Source organism: Salvelinus sp. IW2-2015, linkage group LG11, assembly GCF_002910315.2.
Source record: "Salvelinus sp. IW2-2015 linkage group LG11, ASM291031v2, whole genome shotgun sequence".
Lineage (NCBI taxonomy): Eukaryota > Metazoa > Chordata > Actinopteri > Salmoniformes > Salmonidae > Salvelinus > Salvelinus sp. IW2-2015.
Window position 1 is genome coordinate 18,834,906 of NC_036851.1, and position 8,983 is coordinate 18,843,888.

General features: G+C 41.1%; 1 pseudogene; it reads right to left on the reverse strand.

Moving 5' to 3' along the window:
- Positions 1-6,870: 6,870 nt before the first annotated feature.
- On the reverse strand, positions 6,871-7,842 carry LOC111969943 (rhodopsin, freshwater form-like; annotated as a pseudogene).
- Positions 7,843-8,983: the final 1,141 nt, after the last annotated feature.

Here is an 8,983-nt window from a genome sequence, read left to right on the forward strand (position 1 = left end):
TTCCAAAGTTGTGGCAAAATGGCTTAAGGACAACAAAGTCAAAGTATTGGAGTGGCCATCACAAAGCCCTGACCACAATCCTATAGAACATTTGTGGGCAGAACTGAAAAAGCGTGTGTGAGCAAGGAGGCCTACAAACCTAACTCCGTTACACCAGCTTTGTCAGGAGGAATGGGCCAAAATTCCCCCAACTTATTGTGGGAAGCTTGTGGAAGGCTACCCGAAACGTTTGACCCAAGTTAAACAATTTAAAGGCAATGCTACCAAATACTAATTGAGTGTATGTAAACTTCTCACCCACTGGGAATGTGATGAAAAAATCTGAAATAAATCATTCTCTCTTTTATTATGCTGACATTTCAAATTCTTAAAATAAAGTGGTGATCCTAACTGACCTAAGACAGGGATTTTTTTACTAGGGTTAAATGTCAGGAATTGTGAAAAACTGAGTTTAAATGTATTTGGCTAAGGTGGATGTAAACTTTCGACTTCAACTGTGTATAAAGGTGGTACCGGTATCAAGTCAATGTGCGGAAGTACAGGTTAGTCACTAGCATTAATGAATATGGAAATAAAATCTAAATCGATTTTATTCTACATACAGGTTTTAATGCAGTTTTGTTTCCGAAAGTATCATTTTCTGTGTTAATGTAATTTTTTTGCAATTAACAGAATGTCAAATATTTCTTCCAGCTATATATTACAATGATTCGTAATGTCAGGTAGCACATTGAGATCAATGTTAGTTTTTTTAGCCAGCTGAAATGAATAGAGACACAAGGATGCCTACAGCACATGAGCAATTCCAATATACAGTGAAGGAGCATTTCTTCCCATAGCAGAAAGGAAGAGGCAAAGCGAGAGAGTTTACTTTGCCATAAATCTGTCCACTTAAAGCATGTGATGAGTTTTTGTATGGGGGGGCAATGAGAGAGTTGAATTTAGTTGAGAAAATTAATTGCTATTTTGATACGTGACGCTTTGATATAAAATAACTTTTGTAGTTAAGCTTTTGTAGCTTAGGATGTTGCTAGTGTACTGATATAAATGTGATGCACGTGACATCCAAGCAACCTTGAGAAAAGAGTTGTCCCTGTTGAAATTTGAGACAGTCTATCTATGCATAGCTTCTCACTCTATTGAATATTGATACAGTCGGTTGATGTCAACAAACCTCATCGAATATTCAAAATAGTGTTCAAATAACGGGATGTATCCACCAATCCAAAGAGACAATGGACAATGAATCCCATTGTTAGAGCGGACACACAAGCATCTCGTCATTATATCCAGTATCTATGTTCATATGGTGAAGGAGCAATTCTTCCCATAGCCAGTGAAGGGGAATCAGGACCTAAATAATGGATCCAATCCAGTCTCCAGCGCCAAAACACTCTTCCCCCTCTCTCTCCCTGAGCCTTCATCAAATATAGAATCAGAGCAATGAATGGTGACAATTCATCATGGATGAGGAAGAGGAGGTAATGAAATCTGTAATTACGACACCGCAGCAGCAGCCCAGAATCAGATTCAGGGCTCCAGCTCGGGGACTCCGTGACCTTACAGCCTCTCTCTCTATCCTGTCGCCATGGAAACACACGGATGGTTCCGTTCTGTCAACCTGACTGGAGCAAAGATGACAGCCATGTTCTGTTTGAGGCAGACATGCAGGCATTTTTTGGACAAAATAATTCAGATTTTTGGCCAAGTGTAGGCCTTGTGGGTTTATATCTAGTTTTGATTTGTGTGTGTGTGTGTTACTTTCATGCCAATTGTCATTTGTAACATGTTACACCGGTAAGTCTGCAGGCAAGGGGAAATGTCAAAGGGATAGACAAATTGTTGCCTTGTCAGGTTAATGCCTTGAATACCTCGACATTACTGTCCTGTCTTCGTCTAAATTCTTCTTCAGATCTGATACCTTTGCACTTGACCCCAAAAAAACATCTGGGTCAGATGGTTTAAACCCTTTCTTCTTTAAGGTTGCTGCCCCTATCATTGCCAATCCCATGTCCCACCTTTTTAACCTCTCTCTCCTTTCTGGGGAGGTTCCCATTGCTTGGAAGGCAGCCACGGTTGGTCCTCTATTTAAAGGGGGAGATCAAGCTGATCCTAACTGTTATAGGCCTATTTCTATTTTGCCCTGTTTATCAAAAGTGTTGGAAAAACGTGTAAATAATCAACTGACTAGCTTTCTTGATGTCTATAGTATTCTCTCGGGTATGCAATCGGTTTTCCGCTCAGGTTATGGATGTGTAACTGCAACCTTAACAGTCCTCAATGATGTCACCATTGCCCTTGATTCTCAGCAATATTGTGCTGCTATTTTTATTGACTTGGCCAAAGCTTTTGATACAGTAGACCACTCCATTCTTGTGGAGTATTTGTGTCTCTGAGGGGTCTTTGGGCTGGTTTGCTAACTACCTCTCTCAAAGAGTGCAGTGTATAAAGTCAGAAAATCTGCTCTCTCAGCCACTGCCTGTCACCAAGGGAGTACCCCAAGGCTCAATCCTAGGCCCCACGCTCTTCTCAGTTTACATCAACAACATAGCTCAGGCAGTAGGAAGCTCTCTCATCCATTTATATGCAGATGAACAGTCTTATACTCAACTGCCCCCCCCACCTCCCGGATGTTGTGTTAAATGCTCTACAACAAGGCTTTCTTAGTTCTTAACCTTGTTCTGAACACCTTCAAAACAAAGGTCATGTGGTTTGGTAAGAAGAATGCACCTCCCACACGTGTTTTTACTACCTCTGAGGGTTTAGAGCTTGAGGTAATCACCTCATACAAGTACTTGGGAGTTTGGCTAGACGGTGCACTGTCCTTCTCTCAGCACATATCAAAGCTGCAGGCTAAAGTTAAATCTAGACTTGGTTTCCTCTATCGTAATCGCTCCTCTTTCACCCCAGCTGCCAAACTAACCCTGATTCAGATGACCATCCTACCCATGCTAGAATACAGAGATTTTAGGATAAAATGTTAATTCAGATTTTTTCCCCCACATCCATTAAGTAGAGACTAAAATAACCTTAAACTTTTTTTTAGCTGTCAATATGTTTTTATTTTATTTTATAAATAATTTCATGTCTGGATTTCACTGCTTTGCACTGTTTTTGTCCTGTCTCACACTGACTTTTGACATTCTGCTATGTATTACACTTAAAGTGAAATCGGGTGCATTTAAAAAAAGAGTCAAATAAATGGAAACTATATACATATTAGATGTGAGTAAGCCATTGGTTACTTTTTTGACACAAAATACAGTCGTCTATAAGTATTGTGTCATTACCACCACGACAAGCACATTACATGATAATAACCTTTTTCAAAACTTTGTGTACTTGGTTACCATGGATATGAATAGTGACAGTGGAGCACATTGATGTCATGGAGGGACATTCACATTTTTATGCCGGGAAATTACATCAAAATAAAATACCAAATAGGCTATAATTTCATCAAATTGTTAGATTTGTGAAATTGTTATAATTGTGTGTATTTAGGAAACATTGTAAGCTCAACTGGAGTTAGCATGCTAGAATCCCTGCTATTTATGACCAAATACTGTAAAAATGTAATTCCCACCACACGTCATTACCACCACAGAATCACTGTGATGATTAGGACAGAATGGGGTGGTAATGACAAAATGTATTAGTTGATCCATTTTTACTTACCTTAGGACCTGAAAAGAGACACAAATTACATATATGATCATGGTTAAGTTGAAACTGAACACTTATTTGCTAAGTAAGACCATTACATTTTGAATTATGTTAGGATGATTGAGTGTTTTTGATATCCATTTATGTGACTTACTATGGTTATTAATGACTTCAATTATGATTTATTTATTATATAAGATGCCCCCTAAATCAACCAAGGAGAGGACAAGTGCATTCTGTAAGTATTCAGACCCCTTGGCTTTTTCCACATTGTTAAGTTATATCATTATTCTAAAACGGATTGAATGTGTTTTTCCTCATCAATCTACACACAATACCCCATAGTGACAAAGCAAAAACAGGTTTATAGAACATTTTTCAAATGTATTACAAATAAAAAATGGAAATATCACATTTCCATAAGTATTCAGACCCTTTACTCAGTATTTTGTTTTAGCACCTTTGGCAGCGATTACAGCCTCAAGTCTTCTTGGGTATGACGTTACAAGCTTGGCACACCTGTATTGGGGGAGTTTCTCTCATTCTCATTCTGCAGATCCTCTCAAGCTCTGGTTGAATGGGGAGCATCGCTGCACAGCTATTTTCAGGGGTTCGATCGGGTTCAAGTCAAGGCTCTGGCTGGGCCACTCAAGGACATTCAGAGACTTGTCCCGAAGCCACAACTGCGTTGTCTTGGCTGTGTGCTTAGGGTTGTTGTCCTGTTGTAAGGTGAACCTTTGCCCCAGTCTGAGGTCCTGAGTACTCTGGAGCGGGTTTTCATCAAAGATCTCTCTGTACTTTGCTCCGTCGTTCATCTTTCCCTCGATCCAGACTAGTCTCCCAGTCCCTGCCGCTGAAAAACATCCCCAGAGCATGATGCTGCCACCACCATTCTCCACTGTAGGGATGGTGCCAGGTTTCGCTTGGCATTCAGGCCAGAGAATCTTGTTTCTCATGGTCTGAGAGTCCTTTAGGTGCCTTTTGGCAAACTCCAAGTGGGCTGTAATGTGCCTTTTACTGAGGAGTGGCTTCCGTCTGGCCACTCTACCTTAAAAATTATGCAGGCCACTGTGTCCTTGGGGACCTTCAAAGCTGCAGACATTTTTTTCTACCCTTCCCTGGAACTGTGCCTCGACCCAATCCTGTCTCGGAGCTCTACGGACAATTCCTTAGACCTCATGGCTTGGTTTTTGCACCTTGACTACTGTTCAGTCGTGTGGTCAGGTGCCACAAAAAAGGACTTAGGAAAATTCCAATTGGCTCAGAACAGGGCAGCATGGATGGCCCTTGGATGTACACAGAGAGCTAATATTAATAATATGCATGTCAATCTCTCCTGGCTGAAAGTGGAGGAGAGATTGACTTCATCACTACTTTTTTTTATGAGAGGTATTGACATGTTGAATGCTCCGAGCTGTCTGTCTAAACTATTGGCACACAGCTCGGACACCCATTCATACCCCACAAGACATGCCACGAGGTCTCTTCTCAGTCCCCAAGTCCAGAACAGACTATGGGAGGCACACAGTACTACATAGAGCCATGACTACATGGAACTCTATTCCACATCAAGTAACTGACACAAGCATTAAAATTAGATTTAAAAAACAGAAAAACACCTTATGGAACAGCAGGGACTGTGAAGCAACACAAACATTGGCACAGGACACATGCACACATGCATACACACACGCACACACACACACACACACACACACACACACACACACACACACACACACACACACACACACACACACACACCACACACACACACACACCACACACACACACACACACACACCACACACACACACACACACACACACACACACACACCTGGATTTAGTACTGTAGATATGTGGTAGAGGTGCAGTAGGGGCCTGAGGGCACACAGTGTGTTGTGAAATCTGTGAATGTATTGTAATGTTTTTAAAATTGTATAAACTGCCTTAATTTAAATTAATTAATGAAATTCCATGGTCGAGCAACTGCACACAAGCATAAGATCACCATGCGCAATACCAAGCTTCGGCCCATCTCACTACTTTCCCAGTGAGAAGAAAAGGAGGCAATGGAAAATAAACCAAAGAAACAGAAGATCAACTATCCAGAAAGATGTGGTTATGGAGTCATACTTGTCAAGGAACACACCACCACACTCACCTGAAGTCTTACAGCTACAGAATGATGACCTACCTGAGTGAGCACACACCTGTCTCATGAGTCGGAATCAATGTACTGCAGCCAGTGTACAATAATTTGTTTAATTTCAACCAGTGTGTCCAACCTTGTACATGTATTTCTGTCTAATGCAATGAATCACAAAATGTTTCTAAAATATGCTTTGTAACGTTTGTTTTTTGAGTTTTTGAATGGTGTGTTCTAAATCTTTTTTTTAATTCAACATTGACACAATTGTGTCATTAAAATGTTTTTCACAGTTTTATATGCAATGTCATTTCCACCACACTCTGTCATTTCCACAACACTAAGTCTTTACCACAACACTAAGTCTTTACCACAACACTAAGTCTTTACCACAACACTAAGTCTTTACCACAACACTAAGTCTTTACCACAACACTAAGTCTTTACCACCACTGTACATATTGTTGAGGGAAATGGCTATTCAATTACAATTGATATTGATGATGTGAACCTTACATGCTATATGCTTAAAATATATATTTTTTAAATATGATTTGATGTGTTAAATACATGTTTCTGAGTATCATCAAGGCATACATGGACATTTAGACATGGGAATGATGAATACATATAATTAAGAAAACTTCCAAATAGTAAAAAAAACATGATTTAAAACAAATTAATGTGAAATGTTATTTAAAATACCTTAGGCACAAGTTCTGGAATTTCCTTTTCAACTAAAATAGCACAGTACAGTACATGACGTGGTGGAAATGACATTTCCCCTCGGGTATTTGGGGAAACAGATACTATTTACTCTTTAAGAATATAAAATATTTGTATGGTCTCAGCCACTATTAGATCTTGTTTCCAGACAGAGTGAAGAAAATATTCAGATAGATAAAAAGCAGTTTCAAGAGGTTTCATTTTCAAAAACATTTAACATCCAAAAGTGCCCGTATTTGCAAAATCAACCTGATTCATTACCTTAAGAATTGTACATTAGCGTAGACCTTTTCTATAATCTGAGACAGAGGTGCTGCAGCAGCCATCTTATGCAGAGGCCACAGAGCGGGAAGACACAGAGGAGGCAGTGGTGGATGCTCCCTCCTCCTCGAAGGGGTTATTTGGCGGAACTGCTTGTTCATCAAAATGTAAATGAGGGGGTTGTACAGGGCTGAGCTCTTGGCAAAGAAGGACGGAACTGTCATGCACAAGGGTCTGAAAGTAAGTCCCTGATGGGTGAAGACGTACACAAAAATGCTAGCACCCAGCACACCATGAAGGAGCTAACCATCATGATGTCCATACGGGTGACCTCCCTCCCAGCCTTCTGGGGTGTTTCAGACTCCTGCTGGGCAGAAGTAGCCTCCTTGACAACACAGAGAAGGTTGCCGAAGGAGATGATGACCAGGGGAATGGTGAAGTGGCAGATGAACCTGTAGATGACAAAATAATCGTTTTTGACCTCTGGTGTAATAGTCAATACCGCGTGAGCACTGCATGCCCTCTGGGATGTAAACGGGATCAGCCGAACAGAGAGGGCACGGAACCAGCAGCAGTCTTCACCCAGGTGAATGCCACACCTGTGATGGCATGGCTCTCCCCGAAGCAGAAGTTGGAAATAGGCTTGCAGACGACAAACCACCTTTGATAGCCAGCACCACCAGGGACTAGAGGGCGATCTGACCGCCATGGGTAAAAGCCCTCAATGGTGCAGCTGAAGGCAAAGTAGCCGTTCATGGAGGTGTAGAGCGTGGTGGTGAAACCGCTAAACACTGTGAAGAGATCGGCCACAGCCAGGTTGACCAGGATGGAGCTGAGGGCCGTCCGCAGCTTCTTGTGTTTCATGGTGAGGAAGTTGATGGGAAAGCAGGCGATGATGAGGAAGAACATGTATGCGGACAGACATGCGTAGGCCCAGGGCTCAGCCAGGTAGTACTGAGGGAACTCATAGGGGCTCCACACCACTCCTGTAGCGTTGGACATAGGGACATAGAATTTGGGTCCCTCTATGCCTTCCATGGTTGCTTTGTCGGTGTAGAGTCTGTGGGTGTATGTGGGTAACCCTTGAGGGGTCCTGGGAAGGTGGTACTGGGATTCTCTGAGATACCCACTGAGCACTGACCCCCAATGGTCAGCCTTATAAAGGGGCTCACCTGATTACCAGGACTGATGTTGCGGCATTAATTGATGAATTGATCAATAATCAGTGCTGCTTTGAGTTGACAAGCAACTGATCAGGATATTAGGGTTAATATGTCCATCATCATTAATCCGACTGTGCTCTGAACTAGCTACTCATCAAGAAATTCACGTTATTAGGGCCATTAGGGATATTATTAGGGTTATTATGGCTAATAGGAGGATACCTGTCAATCATCATTAGAATAATTGGTCTAAATTGACACAACACTGTGTGTGTTTTGGAGTCGTCACTGAAAGTCAATTATTCAGATATACAGTAAAGGCCTGCATGGTGCTTTGTCCTACTCCCTTTCTCCCCAACAATGGCATATTTTGAGAATTTAAAATAGCAGCTGTTTTCCACACATTTTGGATAAGCAATTAAGAATCACCATAGGGAGTTTGAATTGTGTTTAATTACAGTGCAGTGTACCTCATTGCTCATGGCAGGGAATTAAGCTCAGACAGTTTTTGTAGCATGATAATTAAAATGAAATCAATGTACCTTTTTGTGACAATTAAAAATACCTTTCCTATATATTCAAGATCAGTTAACATAATCCTGGCATACTTGGAAATATTGCATTGGTCACTTTTAGTTTAAATTGCAATGGCATTTTCAGAATAAACACCCTTAATAACAATGATATGATAAAAATGATATGTTGAATTGTTTCAATGGTAAGACAGGGCCCGGTTTCCCAAAAGGCATCTTAAGGCTAAGTTAATCCTAGAACCATAGAATCCTACTCTAACGATGAACTTAACCTTAAGATACTTTTGGGAAACCGGGCCCAGTAATGTTTAGGTTGCATTGGTACCCCAAATGAACCATGTGTTTCTTGTTTGTATTCAAGTAGGTGTCAGAGTGCCATCTTATGGTCAACATGTGAAATCACATCCACCCTGTATGTGATGTGACCTATCCCAGTGTTATGCCTGGACATGCCAGAATTGTACTGTGCTGGTGGCAGAAATA